Raw genomic sequence first — 22,742 nt, 5'->3', positions numbered from 1 at the left:
GGTACAACACACAGCCCATACTTTCAGACTCTGGGATGGTACAAGGGCCTCCTGGAATCACTTCCTAGCAGGCTTAAGCCCAGTCCAGGTCACTTCAGAACTTCTGAAGTTACTATTCCTTCATACACCTCTGTGTTATGATCTTGTCTCAGGCTATCAGATAATTTGGAAGTCAGACAAATTTGGTTATCTACCCTGTGTCCTCCAAGTGGTTGTGATCCACTCAATTAGAGAAGTTATCACAGCCTAAAAGAAAGATGTGCTCACAAAGGACTGTGGATTTCATTTGCCCTGCCCTCTGCAAAGTACATTTTCCTTGGGTTCTATATACTGGGAATAAGGGCTGTGACCCAGGCCTCCTATGTGAAAACCACACCTCACCACCTTTCTCACACTAGATGCTGCCTTCCCTGCCTTCTTTGCCTGAGCCCTCGAGATGAATATTTTATAGGGACCTATCTAACTTTCCAGGCTCAGGAGTGGTAGTAAGAAACAAAAGTGGCTTTGAAAATCCTTATAAAAGTGAAGCAAATGAAGCACTTAGAATATGAGGGAGGACAGGAAGGGGAATCCATTAAAGGCAATATAATAATACAGATAAAAATTGAAGGGTTGGTAAAGGAGATGAGTAAGAGGAATCAGGGTGAGATAAAGGGGTTCAAGGAGCTTGATCTAATAATAACAAGTGAGCTCCACTTGGTGATTGCCAAGATCCGTAAATGGAGAAAGGCAGAAAAGCCTTCTGTTTGCCATTGGAAGGAAGGAACTAATCCCTTTGGAAAAGGAATGGGTTCTAAGAGGGTTGAAAGAATTGCTCCAGACACCACATGATTTCCAAGGAGTAAGGGAATGTAAACCAGCAGCAAGAGCAAGTCACTACTGTGCATGTCTGTTCTAGTTGTGCTTCTGGCTCCCTGTGTGGTCCTAGATCTGTCATTTCTTTCCTGGATTCTTTTTCTTTCTTTCTTTTTTTTTGGAGAGCGCAAGTGGGGGAGAGGCAGAAAGAGAGGGACAGAATATCTAAGGTGGGCTCTGTGCTGACAGCAGCGAGCTTGATGTGGGGCTTGAACTCTTGAACTGCAAGATCATGTCCTGAGCCAAAGCCAGACATGCAACCAACTGAGCTACCCAGGTGCCCCTGCTTCCTAGATTCTTAAATGTACTGACACATGCTGGAGATTTGGGAGCTATATTTATTAAATATTCTTAAGTCCTGGAGAAAAAGATTTTTCTTATTTATTTATGCTCATCAGCTTATTTATATTTCATGACACCTACACCATCTCTTTGAAAATCAATTATGAGATGTGATCTACATAGAACATGCACCAAGGGGCGCCTGGGTGGCGCGGTCGGTTAAGCGTCCGACTTCAGCCAGGTCACGATCTCGCGGTCCGTGAGTTCGAGCCCCGCGTCGGGGCTCTGGGCTGATGGCTCGGAGCCTGGAGCCTGTTTCCGATTCTGTGTCTCCCTCTGTCTCTGCCCCTCCCCGGTTCATGCTCTGTCTCTCTCTGTCCCCAAAATAAATAAAAACGTTGAAAAAAAATTTAAAAAAAAAAAAAAAAAAAAGAACATGCACCAAGTACCAGATGATGTGGGTTAAGATTGTCAGAGAACATAAACATTATATATGTGCCAATAGTATATTTTTAAATCAATGTTCTTTGTTGGAAAGTATTGTAAGGGTTAATAAAGACCTTATCAGAGAGACCTAGGATTTCCTGAACATTGCTGTTTGTGGGGAGATCAGAACTAACTTTCTTAAAAAAGGTCTCCATTTTAACTCAATCATTTGGCCGTTCAAGTTTATCTGTCTGTAACTTCTTCCTTCTACAAATGATTTTTTGATGTGGGACCACTTGGAAGCTGTCCTAAATGCCACCTAGATAACACCTTAAGTTCAATTTGTGAAGGTAAGTTACCATCTTGAAGCAAAATGGTAGTCAGTATAGGTGTTCAATGGCATAATTCTGTATTCATTCTAAGAAAGACTTACCAAATCATTAGCTTATAGATTAATGGACTGTGAGTGCCACACAAGCCTTAAATATCATGTAACAGATAAGGACACCAAATTACTTGCTCACAGGCACACAGCAAGGTGCAAGGCAAGATCAAGATCTTCATTTCCACTCAAACCCATAGCACTTCAGATTTACTTGTAGATTCCATGATATCATTTAAGATTTGAGTGATTGTGACTAAATTTAACACTGTGGAAAAGCACATAAAAATAATTTTGATGTTGGTTCAACTTATGATGTAGAATGAAAATGAAAACCAAAAGCAACTTGTCAATAAAAGCCTGACTTTTTTATTGGATGTCAGTGATATCTGACAAATAGTAGAGGTTAGAAAATAAATGTCTTCTAAGAAGAAAAACTTCAATTTCCTATATTAAAAATAACCCACTGGGTCAGTTGGTTAAGCATGCTGCTCTTGATTTCAGTTCAGGTCATGATCTCATGGTTCATGAGTTCAAGTTCTGCATCAGGCTCCATGCTGGCAGTGTGGGGCCTGCTTGGGATTTCTCTATTTCTTTCTCAAAATAAATCATCTTAAAAAAAAATAATCCATTGAACACTGCCAATATTTTTATAGGTAACAACTGTCCTCACACTTATCAGCAGGATGTGTGACCTCTGTCCCTTTATTTATGTAGTAATATTTCTATAGGTGTTTAAAGTATTTTATCAGTCACTTTTTAAACCCCATTTTATCCTCAAGAAAAAGGATAGGTGGAAGTGAGTATTTTTTGAAAATCAAAGAAAGTCAAAAGGTTTGGTTGAAGATTATTTAGGAAGTATGTTGTGAGTCTGGTAATAGTCTAACTGAAGTGTCGAGGTCAAGGGCCTGCAGTAGAACTAAGACTTTAGAAAGAGGGAAGGAGGGAGGGAGAGAGGGAGGGAGAAAAGCGAGTCTGGGGAAGTAAAGAAAGAGAAAAAGATATGAGGGAAGAGATTGTTTCTTTTCTCTCCTGAAGGCCTCCTAGCAGAATCCATCAACCAAGAGCAGGACAAGCATTGCATAGAGAAATGGGAACACAACCAGTTGGAGATGTTTTAGCCTTGCACACAACCTAAGTCTAATAGTTTACTGAGCTGGTCCCCTATTCAAGTTATACAGTCCTTATTGAACTTTTGGGCTTCACCTTCAAGAGGTCCTCCTTCACTTTCCCTAAGCCCTGAATTCTTCAGGAATTCTGCAGGGCCTGGGATAGCAGCACTCAGTCCCTCCAGGGAGAGAGAAAAAAGCACCTTGTTTCCTGAGCCCTGGTGCTTCATTCCCAAGAGTGGGGAGTACAGAAGGGTGGGAAAAGGGTGAAGATATGGTTTGGGGAGGAAGTTTTCATCTCCAATCCAGAGAGCTTCTCTGGGGAGGAGAGTGATGGTAAATGGAGCCTCACTATTATTTTCCTGTGTTGCTGTTGGAGATGGGGGTTCCTGGCAGCTGGCTTTGGCCCTGGCTTTGGCCTTTGTTTCCCTACTCTCTCCTCTTGGCACAGTCAGAAGCTTTCAGTGTTGTGCTTTCAGGATCACATGGTTCAATCTTTGCACAGCTGCCTGGGGAGAAAAAAAAAAGAGTGAGAGAGAGACTGAGATGGAGAGAGCACCCGTTCTATTCTTACCATGTGTGAGGCTAAACAATTATTATTGGCATGACTAAAAGCCCATCAAAGCATTCTCTCCCTGACCCCTACCCCTAGTTACATAACACACCACTTCTCACTCCATTTCTGGACCATTCACACCCAAATCATCCTCTGCATTCCACACACAGGCTTCTCTCCACATTCCTGTCCACCGTCCCCTGAGCACACACACTCTCTCACATCCACAATACAGAGGGTGTGTGTATATATATTATCACACCTACTGAAAGGGAAGTCAACATTTTAATCAACCCAATAATCTCTGCACCTGATGCTGGATGAAGAGTTTGATTTTTTTTGGAAAGTATCAGTGGCTCTGGCAATTTACACACACACACACACACACACACACACACACACACACACACCTGGCCTTTTCCATACCACTTCAAAGTTTTACAGTCTGTGTCCTTAACCCTCTTTCTTCAATATAAACTCATAAGCTCCATCCTCCTCTTTTCCACTAACACTGCATCTTTCCCACCTGAAAAATTAACACAACCATGGTTTTTCAAAAACCAATCCTCCAGGCCCCCAGTAGTAAGTTTCACCCCTCAGTCTTTCCCACAAAAACTTGACTCAGCCTGCTCTGTTTATATCACCAATTAATGGCCTGTATCAGTCACTGCAAGCAGCAACAGCTAAAGTGAAAAAGTGTCCTTGGCTTGCCTCATGTTTCTTCAGGCTACCTCAAACTGGTCTTTACTAGCTTAACACCTTGAATGGCCAACAGGAAATGTGATCTTACAAAGTATGGTTATAAAGTAAGATAGTTCTGGGGCACCTGGGTGGCTCAGTCGGTTAAGTGTCCGACTTTGGCTCAGGCCATGATCTCACGGCCCATGGGTTCGAGCCCCGCGTCGGACTCTGTGCTGACAGCCTGGAGCCTGCTTCGGATTCTGTGCCTCCCTCTCTCTCTGACCCTCCCCCGTTCATGCTCTGTCTCTCTCTGTCTCAAACATAAACACTTTATTTTTTTTTTAATTTTTTTTTCAACGTTTATTTTTTTTTGGACCAAGAGAGACCGAGCATGAACGGGGGGGGGGGCGAGAGAGAGGGGGACACACAGAATCGGAAACAGGCTCCAGGCTCTGAGTCATCAGCCCAGAGCCCGATGCGGGGCTCGAACTCACGGACCGTGAGATCGTGACCTGGCTGAAGTCGGACGCTTAACCGACTGCGCCACCCAGGCGCCCCTCAAACATAAACACTTTAAAAAAAAATTTTTTTTAAATAAAGTAAGATAGTCCTTTAAAAAAAAAAAAAAAAGACTAGTCTTAGGGCACCTGAGTGGCTCAGTCATTTAAGTGTCTGACCTTTGGTTTCAGCTCAGTCATGATCTCAACAGCTTCATGGGTTCCAGCCCCACATCAAGCTCTGCACTGGCAGTGTGGTACCTGCTTGGAATTCTCTCTCTCTCTCTCTCTTCCTATCTCTCTCTGCCCCTCCGCTACTTGCACAGTCTCTCCCTCTCCAAAAATAAATAAATAAACTTAAAAACCAACAAACAAACAGACCAGTCTTAGATATTCAAATAAAATTTCACATGATATTGTGATCAGCATAACTGGGATTGATCTTTTACTTCTCAAAGTTATTAGCGGGGCATTCATTTAAATGTGTAATTTTTCATATGTTAATTAAAAACTAGTCTCATTACTTTATAGCTCCAATTCTATATCCAAGAAAGTTTTGAAACATACAGAAGCATAAAGATAACTAACAAATACATAATAAATGCTTACAATGCTTATTCCTTGGTTTATTTGCTGAAATTGTATCTTGTATAGTATGGGGTGACAAACTACAGCCTGAGGTCCAAATCCTGTTTTTGTGCAATCTGTGAGCTAAGGATAACTTTTATATTTTTTCAATGGTTGAAGAAAGCAGAACAATATTTCATGACATGTGAAATTATATGAAATTCAAACTTCAGTGTCCGTAAAGTTTTATTTGAACATAGCCACACTTACTTGTTTACATATTTTCTATGGCTGCCTTCGCACTACAACAATAGAGTTGAGTAGCTAAGACAGAGACCATATATCTCCCAAAACCTAAAATATTTAGGAAATATTTTAACAGGAAAGTTTGCTGACTCCTGCTCTATGGTATGGCTTTTCAATCCCTAAATATCTCTGGGAAGGGTTCTATATATTTAGGAACAAATTGGGTTTACTAGAAACAGAAACCTGAAATGATAGTGGCTTAAATAAGGTAGGGGTTCATTTTTCTCTCATGTAAAAGAAAACTGAAGATAGGCACACCGAGCACACCGAGTGTCCTGGTGGTCATCAGAAACTAAGTCTTCTTTCTGCTCTGCTATCCTTACTACAATGGCTTTCATCTTCAAGATTACATCATAGTCACATAATGGATACTGGAACCCCAATCATCACATCATGTTCCCAGGAGCAGGAAGTAGAAGGTGGTCAGAACAAAAGAGCAGTACTCCCAGATGAGTTAGCCCTCATTAAACAACTTCACCAGAAGTTCTATCCAAATATTCTTCTTATACCTAATTGGGCAGCTCCATTTGCAAAGGAGTTTGAGCAATGTAGTTCACAGCTGAGAACATTGCCACCCAAATAAAATCAGGATTCTGTTAATGACACACAATAAGAGAGTGGGTAGTGGTTAGCCAACCAGCACTCTCTGCCCCAGGAACAAATGGCTTCTCCATATCCTTTTCAATATATGCTGCATAACAGTTTCTCATAAACATACCAGGTTTTGTTCAGTGTTTTTTTTTTTTGTCTTTTTTTAAGCATACATCCTTATTCAGCCTCTTCAGGTCTAGCTCTTTACAAAGTATATTCCACAAATATTGAGTCATTTAGCCCTTACAACAACCCTGAGAATCACAACAATCACCCCTGGAAAACTGAGGAAATTAAAACTCAGAAAACTAAAATAGAATACCCAAGGTCGCTCAAATAAGTAGTAGCATTGGGACTCAAGTCAAAGTCTCCGACCCCAAATCCAGTTGTTTATTTCCACCATATCAAAACTGTACCCAGTTTGATGCCACAGATGCCCAGACCATTCCTGCCAACAATATCCATTATCTCTAGTCTCCTCTCTCAACCAATTTCTTTCTTTTCAATGTCCCCTTCTCCTCTCTACTAACTTGGCATCATTGAAGCCCTAACAATTTCTTGCCTAGACAGTCATAGCACCTCTTTTCTTGTTGTCTGGCCTTGAATACACTTTTTGTTCTATTAAGTTTTGTGTACAGGTCATTTTTTTCTCTACTTTCTTTGTAACAATAATTATAACTTTGTATAATTTTGTAATTAATTAACAGTGATGTAACTTTATTCAACAATGTATATTAATGTTTCAAAAACTAGGTACAAAAAAAATAAAACTATTAACAAGGATGACAATCCAATGTGTGGTATGGCCAACATCCTCTGCCACTTTCCTTAACTTGTGGCTAGGTTTATACATGCCTTAAAAAACACGGACTTTTATTGAAAAGTCACAGGGCTTTTTAACTGACCATGATAGTTCATTATAAATTTACTTTTTCCCAGCTTTATTGAGGTATAATAATTGGCACACAATATTGTATAAGTTGTTCAATGTGTTGATTTGATATATATTGAAAAACATATATTGAAAAACACCACACTATTAGCTAACACCACCATCACATCACATAATTACTATTTATTTTGTGTGTGTGTGAGAACATTTAAGAACTACTCTCTTAGCAACTTTAAAGTATATAATACAGTATTATTAGCTATAATCATCATGCTGTATATTAGATCCCCAGAACTTATTCATCTTACAAGTGGAAGATGATATTCTTTGACCAACATCTTCCCATTTTCCCCACACTGCAAGTCCCTGATAGCCACCAGTCTAGTCTCTGTTTCTATGAGTTCAGCTTATTTAGATTCCACATATGAGGGACATCATGCAGTATTCATCTTTCTCTGTCTGAGTTATTTCACATAGCATAATGCCTTCAAGGTCCAACCATGTTGTTGCAAATAGAATTTCCTTCTTTTTCATATTCATAGCTGAATAATATTCCAGTGTGTGTGTGTGTGTGTGTGTGTGTGTGTGTGTGTGTGCGCCACATCTTCTTTATCCATTCATCCATTGACAGACACTTAGGTTGTTTCCATATCTTGACTACTATGAATCAATGCTGCAGTGAATGTGGAGGTGCAGATATCTCTTTGAGGTGATGTTTCCATTTCCTTTGGATATATACCCAGAAGTGGAATTGCTGGATCATATGGTAGTTCTATTTTTACTTTTTAACTCTGATTTCCATAGTAACTGGACCAATTTACATTCCCACCAACAGTGCATAAGTGTTCCCTTTTTTCCACATCCTCACCAAATACTCATCTCTTGTCTTTTTGATGATAGATATTTTAACAAGTATGAGGTGATATCTCATTGTGTTTTGGATTTGCATTTCCCTGATGATTTGTACTATTGATCACCTTTTCATATATACAACAGCCATTTGTGTATCTTCTTTGGAAAAATGTCTACTCAGTCTGTGCAGTTCCTCTGCTCATTTTTTTAATCAGGCTGCTTGGGTTTTTTGTTGGTTTTTTTGTTTTTGTTTGTGTTTTGTTTTGATGAATTTTTTTTGTATGGGTTTCATACATATTTTGGATATTAACCCCTTATTAAATATATGAGCTGCAAATATTTTCTCCCATTTGTTAGTTTGCCTTTTCATTTTGTTGATGGTTTTCTTTGGTATAAAGAAGCTTTTTAGTTTGATATAGACCTATTTGTTTATTTTTGCTTTTGTTGCCTTTGCCTTTGGTGTCAAATCCAAAAAAACCATTGCTAAAACCAGTGTTAAAGATTTGTCCTTGATGTTTTCTTCTAGGAATTATACAGTTTTAGGTTTTGTATACAAGTCTTTAATCAATGTTGAGGTGACTTTAATCAATGTTGAGGTGACTTTAATCAATGTTGAGGTGACACCATTTATTGAAGACATTATCCTTTCCCTACTGTATATTCTAGGCTTCTTTGTCATAAATTAATTTACCATATATGTGTGAATTTACATCTGGGCTCTCTATTCTTTTCCACTGATCTGTGTGTCTGTTTTTTGTTGTGTTGTTGTTGTTGTTGTTGTTGTTGTTGTTGTTGTTTTTTTTTTTTTTTTGCCAATACTATACTGTTTTGATTACTGTGCTTTGTAGTATAATTTGAAATCAGGAACTGTGATGACTCTAGTATTGCTCTTTCTCAAGATAGCTTTGACTATTCAGGATTTTGTGGTTCAATACCACTTTTAGGATTGTTTTTTTTTTTCTATTTCTGTGAAAAATGCCATTGAAATTTTGGTAATGATTGCATTGAACCTGTAGATTATCTTGGGTAGTATGGATATTTTAACAATATTAATTCTTCTAATTTTAATGGAATATCTTTTCCATCCCTTTGCTTTCAGACTGTGTGTGTTCCTAATATCTGAAGTGACTCTCATGTAAGCAGCATATAGTTGAGTCTTGTTTTTTTATCCATTCAGTTACACTATATCTTTTGATTGGAGAATTTGTTCCATTTACATTGAAAGCAATTATTGATAGATATAGACTTACCTTTGACATTTTGTTAATCGAATTCTGGTTGTTTTCTAATTCCTTTGTTTCCTTTCTTTCTCTCTTGTTCTCTTCTTTTTTGCTTTATATAAAGCTTTTTAAATTTATAAGTCTATTTTAAGCTGATAACAGTTTAACTTTGATTGCATACAAAAGCTCTACATTCTTACACTGCTCCCAACCATTTTATGTTGCTGTTGGGGTTTTTGGTTCTGTTTTGTTTTATTTTAAATGTTCATTTATTTTTGAAAGAAAGACAGAATGTGAGCAGAGGAGGGGCAGAGAGAGAGGGAGACACAGAATCTGAAGCAGGCTCTAGGCTCTAAGCTGTAAGCACAAAACCTGACACTGGGCTCTAACTCTCAAACTGTGAGATCATGCTTAACCGACAGAGCCACCCAGGCATCCTTTTTTTTTTTTTTTTTTTTTGAGAGAGAGAGAGAGAGAGAGGAGACAGCAACTGATCAAGAGGCAGAGAGAGAGAGAGAGAGAGAGAGAGAGAGAGAATCCCATGAGGGGCAGAGAGGGAGAGAAAGGGAGAGAGAGAAATAGAGAGAAGCAGGACTCACCCAAAGCAGGGCTCAAGCTCACCTGATGTGGGTCTCCAACTCACAAGCCATGAGCCAAAGTCCAATGCTTAACTGACAGGCACCCTCATTTTATGTTCTTGATGTCACAATTTTGTTTTATATTGTGTATCCATTAACAAATTATTGCAATTATAGTAATTTTAATGTTTGTTTTTGACCTTTATACTAGAGTTCTGATTTCCTCACCACTGTTACAACATTAGAGTATTCTAAATATAACTATATATGTACTTTAACCAATGAGTTTTATACTTTCATATTATCTCATGTTACTAATCTGAATCTTTTGTTTTAGCTGGGAGAACTCACTTTAACAATTCTATAAGGCCAGCTTAGTGGAGATGAACTCCATCAGCTTTTGCTTGTCTGGAAAACTCGTCTCTCCTTCAATTCTGAAAGACAACTTTGCTGGGCAGAGTATTCCTGGTTGGCAGGTTTTTTTCTTTCAGTATCTTGAATATATTATCCCACACCTTTTTTTAAAGATTTTTATTTTTAAGTAATCTCTACACCCAATGTGAAGCTCAAACTCACAACTCCAAGATCAAGAGTCACACACTCCACCAACTGAGCCAGGCTTCATCTCACCTACTTCTGGCCTGCAAAGTTTTTGCTGAAAAATATACTGATAGTATTATGGAAGTTCCCTTACACACAGCAAATCATTTTCCTCTTGCTGCTTTTAAAATCCTATCATCTTTAACTGCTGACAATTTAATTATAATGTGTCTTAGTGTGGGTCTCTTTGGATTCATTTTTCTTGGAACTCTCCAGAGTTCCTGGATCTGGAGATTTGTTTATTTCCCCAGGTTAGGGAAGTTTGTGGCCACTGTTCATTTGGATAGACTTTCTGCCCCTTTAATCTCTCTCTTTTTATTATGGGATCCCTGTTTTTTCACTTTATGGTGTCTTATAAGTCCCCAAGCTATTTTCACTCTTTCCCATTCTTTTTGCTTCTCTAATTGGATGAACTCCAATGCCTTGTCTTCTAGTCTGCTGATCTTTTCTTCTAATTGATCTAGACTGATGCTGAAACTCTGTATTAAATTTTTCAGTTCAGTTAGTATATTCTTCAGCTTTATGATTTGTTTGGTATTTTTTTATATTTTCTTTTTGTTGAAATTCTCACTTTGTTCATGCATTGTTTTGACCTTTAGTGAACATCCTTATGATTGTTATTTTGAACTCTCTGTTAGGTAAACTGTTTATCTGTTTCATTAAGATCTGTTTCTAGAGTTTTATCTTGTTCTTTTGCTTGGCACATACTCCTCTGTTATTTTCTTTGACTCTCTGTGTTGGTTTCTATGTATTAAATAAAATAGAGACCTCTCTGTGTTTTGAAAGAGTAGTCTTCTGTGGGAAATGAACCTCATCAATTAGCCTGACCAGTGCTCTTGGTTGTCTCTCAAATCTTTGTGATTGTCCAAGCCACCTTCTTTGTACTTAGTGGCTCCCAATAGTTGAGTTTGTGCCAACACCTGTCAATATCCAAAGGGGATGATCACAGTCAGTACATAGATATAAGCTATTTGACGAGACTGGGTGCATTCAGGATGGTATGGCCGTAGACAGATACAGGCTATTTGGAAACCAGTCAGGTAGCAGCTGAAAAAATGTATAGTTAGGCTCCTTCCAGAGAGAAACTGGAAAGTGGGCATTTTTGTCTCTTCTCTGCTGGGCCCTGATGTATAACCATCCATGAGACTTTGGTCCTGGGCCTATTAAGAACTTCTCTGCTTTTGTTGTTGTAGGTGGTGGTGGTTTTTTAGCAAGGGCAGAGGGGTTGGGGAGGGCAGAGGGAGAAAGAGAATTCCAAGAAGGGTCCACACTCAGTGCAAAGCCTGACTCAAGGCTTGATCCCACAACACTGGGACCATGACCTGAGCAGAAACCAAGAAGCAGACATTCAACAAACTGAGCCACTCAGGCACCCCAGAACTTCTGTGTTTTTAATAATACCATGGGACTCCTGAATGGATGCCCCCATTGGTCTTGAGAGCCAGGTGATCTGGGGACCCATTCCTCAGGTGGCAGCCACAAAAGCTGGAGCACAAGACATACACACAAGCTCCTTCCAGGGAGAAACTGGTGACTTTAGCAGACTAGAGGAAGAAGACAGAGGAGGTGTCTGCAGGCTTTCCCTGGTCTCTGGAAAGGAATGCGGCTAGCTCCTAGTTGTGTGCTAAATTAGAAGCTTTTAAAGTATGCAAATAGACCTCTTTCATGGAAAGACTGAGAGATGGGCATTTCTGCCTGCTCCCTCTGCACTGAGTCTTAGAGGGGGATAGCCAGTTAAGAACTGCTTCATTTTGGCACCTAGGTGGTTCAGTCAGTTAAGCAGCTGACTCTTGATTTTGGCCCAGGGTCATAAGATCAAGCCTTGTGTCAGGCTCTTTGCTGAGCATGGAGCCTGCTTAATATTCTCTCTCTCTCTCCCTCTGTTCCTCTTCCTTGCTCACTTTCTCTCTCTAAAATAATAAAAAAAATTTTAAGCAAAAAAAAAAAAAAAAAAGAAAGAAAGAAAGAAAAGAAAAAAGAAAGAACTGTTTCTTTGTTTGCTACTGTCCTGTGGGACTCTTGAATGGAAGTCCATTGGCTATCAGAACCATGTGATCTGTGGACCCATCTCTCAGGTGGCATCCATAAAAGTGAGGTGCAGACATGTATATAAGCTTCACCTAGGGCATATGGTGATTTGGAGCAAGCAGGAGGTAGAAGGCGAGGGAGGTGTCTGCCAGTTTCCCTGGTCTCTGAGGATGATGGCAGTCAGCCCCTAGATGCCTGTTAATTAGAAGCTTGACCCAAAGGCAGCAGATTTTAAAGAAAAAAAGTAGATGGACACTATTCAGAGAAAGGCTGGGAGACTGGCAGGTTTTGCTGGCTCCCCTGCATTGAACCCTGAGGTGATAGCAAGAAAGAGGGCTCATGTCTATGAATGACTGCTTCTTGTGGGTCTCACGGACTCAAGCCCCATTGCCTTTGGAGGTAGATGTTTTGGGGGTCCATCTACCGGGTAGAAATCTTAAAAGTTGGGGTACTAAATGTGGGGTCCAAACCCTTTACTCCTCAAAGAGAAGCTGGGAGTTAGGGGTTCCCTCCTGATTGTATGGCACTGTGCTGGTGGTGGAATTTATGATGAGAGTGTATCTCAGCCTTTCCTATCCATTTTGATGTGGGCATTTCTTTTTTTGACTGATGTATAGAAATTACTCAGCCAGTTCTGGATTGTACTTCCAGAGGGAATTGCTCCATGTGTAGCTCTTCATTTGGTGTGTCCATGAGAGGAGGAGGGTTCAGGAATCTCCTATATCATCATCTTTAAAGACGACTCCTGAAAAAGACTAAATTCATTCTTAAAAAGTAATAAAAAGTACAAAAAAGTATATTCACTGAAAAATAAGTCTCCTTTTCATGTCTGTGTCCAGACAACCAGCTCTCCTACCCAAGACAACTCTTGCTTTCCAAATATACTTACACAGGTAGTCTATGCATTATCCCAGTACATATATCTATATACATGCATATATATATCTGTATAATATTTTATTAGCATAAATGGTAGCATATTATATACACCATTCTGCATCTTACTTCTCTCACTTAACAGTATATCTTAAGGTTTATTCCACCTATAGCCAGGTCTGTCTAAAACTCAGATCTTAACTATGTTACTATGCTACTTAAAATTCTTTAGTGGCTCCACATTACCCCCGCAGAATGAAATTTATGCTCCTTAGTTCAGCTTCAAGGTCCTCTCTAACCTGGCTCCTCCTAGTACTTCAATTTTCTCACCCACCATTCATTCACTGATTCCTTATGTTCTAGTAGTCAAATTGCTTATAGCCTGCCCTCATACTCACTGTGCTCTTTCACAAGTCAGAGCCTTTGCAATGCCCTTCCCACCCTTCTTCACCTTAATTACATTTATTTACCCTTCAAAATAACTCAGATATTCCTCATCCACGAAGCTTTCCCCTTACTCCCAGCTTTGTTCAAGGACTCCTGCATACTTATATCATAGCCGTAATTATATTAGATTCAACATATCTGTTTATGTATACATTTTCATCACGTAACTGCTCAAAGCAAAGATTACCATTTTGGTTCATTTTTGTTTCCGCAGAGTCTAGCATCATGTCTAGCATATCATAAAAGCCAAACAAATATTTATTGACAAGAACTGATTTGAACAATTAAACCTCCTCTGTGGTAAGGTTAGAATCTTTTTTAAGGCTGAGAATCAAATGAAATGTACACATTTCTAGAAATAGTGAGTTGTGACTCATAGTTTGGGATGCAGCTATAAGGAAACCTTCTTGAAAAGTTGATTTAAACATGTTGAAGGTGAAAGACAAATCTTGCATTGGAAATGGCTACTGGGTAGGAAATAAGGAAACCTAAGAAACATCAATTAAAGGAGAGAAGGAGGTGAAGGAGGAGTGCAGCAGGCAGAGGTATTAGGACCTAAACTGGGCATGCTGGGGGTGAGATAGCAGGAGGGCCTTGTGATAGTATTTTCTAGTGTAGGGTCTTTGTTCACTAATAGGCAGCCTGGGTGTCAATAGAGAAGGACCCTGAACACTGCAAACTCCATAGTTCCAAAATGACCTTCTTTTCTCTACTCTTCACTTCCTGATGAAAGAGTAATAATAACTCTTTCAGTGTTCTGGAGAAAAAAGATGAATTCTCACAGTATGAGTAAAGAAGATGGGTATTGAACTAATTATCTATAACTGTGGTTACTGCTCCTCCTGAGGGATGCAGGTGCCACAAGCATTGATGGCAGGGGACACCTTCTTAAAGAGGTCAGGAAAGGCTTCCCTGAGAAGTCTCAGCTGAGACCTGGAGGTTGACTAGGAGTCAGCCAGGCAAACGATGGGGTGGGTGAAGGGGGAGGAAATATGTTTCATGCAGAGGGAAAATAATGTGTAGAAGTCTGAGGAAGGAAGATGTGAGGCTTATTGGAGAAAATAAATAGTGGTGAGGAGTGAATGGCAGAAGATAAGGCTGTGAAGTAGGCAGAGGTCCCATCAGACCGGGCCAGAAGGATTTTGTACTTTATCCCAAGAGCATTGAAAAGCACCTTAAGGTACAGAAGAATGATGTGATTTGTGTTTATAAAATATCACTCTTGTCCACCAACAGATAAATGAATAGCACCTGGGTGGCTCAGTCAGTTCAGCGTCTGACTTTGGCTCAGGTCATGATCTCACAGTTCATGGGTTCAAGCCCCATGTCTGTCTCTGTGCTAACAGTTCAGAGCCTGGAGCCTGTGTCGGATTCTGTGTCTCCCTCTCTCTGCCTCTCCCCTGCTTGTGCTCTCTCTCTCTCTCTCTCTCTCTCTGTGTCTCTCTCTCTCCCCCCCCAAAATAAATAAATAAACATTTAAAAAAACAGATAAATGAATAAACAAAATCTGGTGTATACCTACAATGGACCAATATTAAGCCTTAAAGAGGAAGGAAATTCTGACATGCTACAATGTGAATGAACCTTCAGGACATCATGCTAGGTAAAATAAGCCAACACAGAAGGACAATTTTGTATGATTCCACTTATATGAGGTACCTAGAATAGGTACCTAGAATTCATTGAGACAGGAAGTAGAATAGTGGTTTACCAGGGCTGGGTGAAGACAGAATGGGGAATTATGGTTTAGTGGGTACAGAGTTTCAGCTTGGAATGATGACAAAATTCTGAAAATGGCTAGTGGTGATGGTTGTACAACATGGTGAGTGTATTTAATGCCTCTGAATTGGACACTTAAAAATGTTTTAAATGATCTCAAAGGACTCTGAATACCCAAAACAATACCCAAGAAAGAAAAACAAAGCTGGAGAGATCACACTTCCTGCTTTCAAACTATATTACAGTAATCAAAACAGTATGGTACTACCATATGGACCAACAGAACAAAATACAAAGCTTCCAAATAACCCTCCACCCCAATATATGGTCAGATGATCTTCAATAAGGATGTCAAGACCATGCAATGGGGAAAGTTGCTTCAACATATGGTGCTGGGAAAATGGATATCCACATGCCAAAGAGTGAAGGTGGACCCTTACCTTACACAATATGCAACAATCAATTCAAAATGAATTAAAAACCTAACTGTGAGACCAAAAACTATAAAACTCTTAGAAAAAATACACAAGGGAAAACTTCATGACATTGGACTAGGCAATTATTTCTTGTATGTGACACCAAAAATACAGGCAAGAAAAGCAAAAATAGGCAAATGGAACTACATTAAATTTAACTTCAGTGCATCAAAAGAAACAATCAACAGAGTGAAAAAGCAACATATGGAATGGAAGAAAATATTTGCAAATCACATATTTGATAAGGAGTTAATGCCATATATATATGTGTGTGTGTGTGTGTGTGTGTATATATATACACATATATATAACTCCTATAACTCAACAACCAAAAAACAAGCAGCCTGATTTAAAAATGGGCAGAGGGAGTGCCTGGGTGGCTCAGTCAGTTAAATGTCTGACTTTAGCTCAGGTCATAATCTCATCTCATGGTTTGTGGGTTTGAGCCCTGCATTGGGCTCTGACAGCTCAGAGCCTGGAGCCTACTTCAGATTCTCTGTCTCCCTCTCTCTCTGCCCCCTCCCTGCTCATGCTCTGTCTCTCTCTCAAAAATGAATAAACATTAAAGAAATTAATAAAAATAAATTAAAAATAAAATAAATAAAAATTAAAATGGGCAGAGGACTTAATTAGGCATTTCCCCCAAAGAGTATATTCAAATGATCAAAAACACATGCCCCTGAAAAGATACTCGGCATCACTAATGATCAGGGAAATGCAAATCAAAACCACAATGAGATATCCCCTCATACCTGCTAGGATAACCACCATCTAAAAGGGAGGGAATTCACAGAGTTAGAACAAACAATCCTCAAATTTGTATGGAATCAGAAAAGACCTTAAATTGCCAAAGTAATGTTGAAAAAGAAAAACAAACATGGAGGCATCACAATTCTGGATTTCAAGCTGTATCGCATAGCTGTAATCATCAAGACAGTATGGTATTGGCACAAAAACAGACACATAGATCAACAGAACAGAAAAGAGAACCCAGAAATGGATGCACAAACATATGGCCAATTAATCTTTGACAAAGCAGGAAAGCATATCCAATGGAAAAAAGATAGTCTCGTCAGCAAATGGTACTGGGAAAACTGGACAGCAACATGCAGAAGAATGAACCTGGAACACTTTCTTACACCATACACAAAAATAAACTCAAAATGAATGAAAGACCTAAATGTAAGACAGGAAACCATCAAAATCCTATAGGAGAAAACAGGCAGCAACCTCTTTGACCTCAACTGGAACAACTTCTTACTTGACATGTCTCTGGAGGCAAGGGAAACAAAAGCAAAAATGAACTGTTGGGATCTCCTCAAGATAAAAAGCTTCTGCACAGTGAAGGAAATAGCCAACAAAACTAAAAAGCAACTGATGGAAGGGAAGAAGATATTTGCAAATGATATATCAGATAAAGGGGTAGTATCCAAACTCTATAAAGAACTTACCAAACTCAACACCCAAAAAACAAATAACCCAGTGAAAAAAATGATCAGAAGACACTTTTCCAAAGAAGACATACAGATAGCTAAAAGATTACATGAAAAGATGCTCAACATCACTCATCATCAAGGAAACACCAATCAAAATCACAATGAGATACTCACCTCACACCTATCAGAATAGCTAAAATTAACAACTCAGGAAACAACAGATATTGGTGAGAATGCAGAGAAAGGGGAACACTTTTGCACTGCTGGTGGGAATGCAAACTGGTGCAGCCACTCTAGAAAAGAGCATGGAGTTTCCTCAAAAAATTAAAAATGGAGCTACCCTATGACTAGGCAATTGCATTACTAGGTATTTATCCAAATACTGATTTGGATAAGGGGCCCATGCACCCCAAAGTTTATAGCAGCTCTATCAACAATAGCCAAAATATGGAAAGATCCCAAATGTCCATCAACTAATGAATATATATATATATATATATATATATATATATACACACACATATACACATATGCAATGGAATATTACTCAGTGACCAAAAAGAATGAAATTTTGCCATTTGCAACAACATGGATGGAGCTATAGTATATTATGCTAAACGAAATAAGTCAGAGAAAGACAAATATCATATGATTTCACTCATATGTGGAATTTGGGAAACAAAACAGATGAACATAGAGGAAGGGAAGCAAAAATAAGATAAAAACAAATAAAAACAGAGAGGGAGGCAAACCATAAGACACTCTTAAATACAGAGAGCAAACTGAGGGTTGCTGGAGGGGAGGTGGGGAGGGGGGATAGGCTAAATAGGTGATGGGCATTGAGGGCACTTGTTTGGATGAGCACTGGGTGTTATATGTAAGTGATGAATCACTGGGTTCTACTCCTGAAACCAAAACTACACTGTATGTAAACTAACTTGAATTTAAATAAATAATTTTTTTAAAAGGAGGGGAAAAAAGCAGAAAATAAGTGTTGGCAAAGACATGGAGAAATTGGACCCCTGTGAACTGTCAATGGGAGTGTCAAATGGTGCAGCTGCTGTGGAAAACAATACAGAGATTCTTCAAAAAAAATTGAAAATTGAACTACCATATGATCCAGCAATCCTACTTCTGAGTATACACCCAAAGGAATTGAAAACAATCTCAAAAAGATATTTGTACACCCATGTTCACTGCAACATTTTCCACAAAGGCCAAGAGATGGAAGCAACTTAAATGTCCATTGATGGAGGAATGGATAAAGAAAAAATATATACATATCATGGAGTTTTATTCAGCCTTAAAGGAAAGAAATTCCTTAAAGAAGGAAATTCTGGGGGCGCCTGGGTGGTTCAGTTGGTTGAGCGTCTGACTTTGACTTGGGTCATGATCTCACAGTTCGTGGGTTCGAGCCCCGCATCAGGCTCTGTGCTGACAGCTCAGAGTCTGGAGCCTGCTTCAGATTCTGTGTCTCCCCCTCTCTTTCTGCCCCTCCCCTGCTCATGCTCTGTCTCTATCTCTCTCTCTCTCTCTGTCAAAAATGAATAAACATTAAAAAAAAAGAAGGAAGTTCTGTCATATGCTACAACATGGATGAAACTTGAAGACATCATGCTAAGTTAAATAAGCAAATCACAAAAAAAGAAAAATATATACTGCTTGATTTCACTTATATGAGGTATCTAAAGTAGTTGAATTTCTGAAAACAGAAAGTTGAATGGTGGTTGCCAGGATCTGGGGGAAGGGCGAAATGAGGAGTTGTTGAGGAGTCAATGGGTTCAGAGTTTCAGTTTTGCAAAATGGAAAGTACTAGAGATCAGTTATACAACAATGTGCATTCAGCTAACAGTATTATACCATACACTTAAAAGTGTTTACAATGGTAAATTTTGTTATGTTTTTTACCACAATTTTTTAAATAGTTAAAATGGTAAGTTGTATGTTATATATATTTTACCACAATTAAAAAAGAAAAAAAAAAGCCATCACTTTTTCTACAGGATGAATTCAAGGGAAAGAAAAGATTAAGTGTTTGGTAGGTCCAAGCAAAAAGATGATGGTGGCTTATACCAGAAGAGTTGAAAAAAGTGGACAAATTAGATATATATTTTGGATGTGTCTCCTAAGTGAAAATGTGAATTCCTAGAGGGAATGAGCACCATATTTTTTGTTTTATATCCGTACACTGTATTCGTAACAAATATATCATAAATATTGATACATCACCTCTAGGAAAGTTGCTACAGAAAAATCATGCTTTGACACATAGAAATGAGGATTTAATGACTTTTTCTCACACAGTGATTTGCCAAATAGGTCACTCCATAGTAGAGCTTTGGGGGAAAACTGAGGTCTTCTCTATAAAATTGGTAGGTTCTCTGGTCTGCCTGTTGGAGTTCACAGGCTTTCATTAGGTCAAGGGAGATCCTATGGTAGAATAAAGAAGGAAGAGCTTCTCACCTCTGAGTGAAGGGGTGGCTAACAGATGCAGTAGCTAAATGATGTTGCAAGGAAACAAGTAGAAGATAGGCTTGTGAGCTAAACCTGCCATGAACAAGATCAGTTCTTCTCCCTGCATGTCACAAAGAGGTCATCAAAATATGGAATGCCTACTGTGTTAGCCAATCAGATGAGGACTAGAGAAAAGGACAGAGAGAGGAGTGGCAAATGGTTGTCCTAGAAATCCCAGGAGGGAGAGGGAATGGAGGGGTTGGCACAGGGAGCCCAAAGGTTTTTCCTAGACCAAATAAAATACCAGGAGGGGCTGCAGATTTATTTGAAGGCTTCATCTTCCTTATGTGACAACATGCTCTGACTTTCAGTATTCTGAAAAAGAATCCAAGCAAATATATATATAGGCTTTTCTATATATACATATATACTGTATATGCTTTTGTATAAGTATGTGTATAGTTTAAATCTGCTTGTTCAGGTTATATATCTGCTTATGTGTATGGTATGCCTGATAGCCACACATGAGGGACAGTGCATCTACAGAGGTTGGTATATAACAGTGTGTGTATGTGTATGTATTAGGCAGGGATGTGGGGAAGTTAGGGCTTTGAGCTGACATTTGACTGCATTTCTGGGCAAGAAGAAAAGCAAAGTGAGCACATCCTTGCTGGCAGCCCTCCAGCTACATCATGATGTCAGCCATAATCTTGCCACTTTCAGCCTTCTTCACAGTCCCCTCACCCTGCTGATGGGGATGATAATCCCCATTAGCCACTGTCTGATTAACCAGGCTGAGGTATCTGTCTCCCAAGGAGGGAATTGAGTGGGGGATCCCTATAGGTAGCTCAGCAATAGAGAGGAGAGATGGATACCAGGGGAGCTAAGCCACAGGCAGCCGATGCTTCTGGCTACCAGGTGCCTTTGTCTCTTACCTCCAAAGACCATTCTTTTAATGATGAGACATTTAATTCCATAAGTTTTAGACTCAGAGACAGGATTGCTACTTCTCTTCATTCAAGATCTCCCATTTCTCCCCAACTCAAATTCTCTGCCTCAGCCTGCTCTTTGTCTTCTGAATATACCTGGAGATTTCCTGCCTCCAAGTCTCAGCTTGTTCATTTCCTACCCTAGAATACAGCTCTACACCAACACCCTCATTTCCAAACACTGTGTCAGTTCCCTTCCTCCTAAAAGCCTTCTCTCACCACCCAGGTAAGAGTGAGTTCCCCTTCTTCAGAACTCTTCTGGTCCTTGTTCCCGTCATTCAACCTCCACTGGCCATCTGCGTCTCACAGTTAGGGTTAGTTCCCTCCATGTGAATGCATCACATTTCCTCAAACTAGATTATAAACTCAGCTCTCTCATCAAATACTCTGGTGTGCCCAATCAGAGGCCCTGCTCTCACTGTTTTCTTAGTCCTATTAAGTGTCCATAGGGTATGTTTCAACCAGATAACCCCCAGTGTCTGTTAAATTGCCCTTAAACACTGGTGTAACAAAATGATAAAACAAAACACACCTTCTGACCATACATGGCCCGTGAACAATTTGTAACCCCTGACCTAAGCCAAAAACTAATCAACTGAGGGTTTATTTTTCTTATTTAGGATACTTCAGGAAGACCAGAGTCTTCATTTATTAAGTTCTTTACTCAAAGTATTAAATCTCAACAAACTTCTTTGGAAAATCATTTGTAGGGTTTTGGTTTTGGTTTTGTTTTTTTTCAGTGTACAAAATCACCTCTTGGAACAGGTGAATATTAGTTTGGGAGCCAAGATCCTGGGTTCTATCCTTAGTTATCCATTATGCTTAACTATCTCAGGGTTGATAGGCTAGTTTTGGAATGATTTGAACCCTCTGCACTGTTCTCCTTTGAGCTTCCTGATTTTCTTTTCCTCAAGCATCTCTCTTAGGGGTTAGCCTGGGTAACAACGTCATCTTACTGCTGGAACTCTTACTCCAGACACAAAAAGCAGTCAGGATTCATTAAGGATGAAGTTTCTGATATCAGAAATGTAAGCTTTCCTTTCAATGAGTCAATGCTACCTCCTTAGGAATCTGAACTGGAAACCCTTGGGGGTTGTGGTTACACAAGAAGATTCTAAGTCTGCCGGGGGGCATAGCTTTTCATGTAGACAGTGATACTGAAGACTATTGGGCAGACAGGCAAGAATCCTCCCTCATGGGAATTCTGGTTTATTTCAGTCTGTCAAAGTCCAGAGTGGAAGTGACCAGGGTTTTCTGAGCAGCCCAGGTTAGGAAACCCCACTCTGTAGGGAGACCTTGTCAAAGGACCTCTATGTTATATCTGTCTTGACTTCAAACTGTGCTTGAGATTACCTTTTGCTTCACACTAACACATCACCTGATGGTCAACTCTGTCTAGAGTGGTTCTACTACTGTGACCAAGACTGATCTCCTCCACTGACTCTGAATTCTGTCTGGCTCTATTCCCTTACTATGATGAATATACAGTTACTTGCCTCTTCCATACTTCTTATGTTACCTGCAAGTCTGCATTGCACCTACCAAACCCAGCCCCCTGGCAGCCTCCCTGGATCAGAACAAGGAATAGAAAGTGACAGAAGACTGAAGCTCTCCACTTTACTATTTACATAGTTCTGATCAAAAATTGAGTAGCATTTGTAGCGAGGAGAGCATAATGAATAGACTTATCAAATCACTATGCTGTACACCTGAAACTAATGTAACATTGTGTGTCAACTATACTTTTAAAAAATCAAATAAAGGAACAAACTGATAAAACTATTATTATTTATAACTAAAATAAATAAGAATTTATAATAATCCTTTACCTTTCCATAGGACTATTAGAATTTACAAAGTGTTTTCATGTGCATTGTCATTTGATCCTCACATATTCCTGCAAAATGAGGGGAACTGGAATTT

At 39.3% G+C, this 22,742-nt stretch overlaps 1 long non-coding RNA gene across 1 annotated transcript in view; it reads right to left on the bottom strand.

Moving 5' to 3' along the window:
- Positions 1–2,579: 2,579 nt before the first annotated feature.
- The window catches only part of LOC121022015 (uncharacterized), a 32,944-nt gene continuing 12,781 nt past the window's right edge, over positions 2,580–22,742 (bottom strand). The window contains exons 4-5 of the long non-coding RNA XR_005786782.1: positions 19,840–20,205; positions 2,580–3,563 (exon numbers count right to left, since the gene is read on the bottom strand). This is a non-coding gene — a long non-coding RNA (uncharacterized LOC121022015). The remainder of the gene's footprint in view (positions 3,564–19,839; positions 20,206–22,742) is intronic.

The sequence above is a fragment of the Herpailurus yagouaroundi genome, unplaced genomic scaffold (assembly GCF_014898765.1).
Source record: "Herpailurus yagouaroundi ecotype Mexico unplaced genomic scaffold, PumYag 355, whole genome shotgun sequence".
Taxonomy (NCBI): Eukaryota; Metazoa; Chordata; class Mammalia; order Carnivora; family Felidae; genus Herpailurus; species Herpailurus yagouaroundi.
This window is presented reverse-complemented; position numbering and strand designations above follow the sequence as displayed.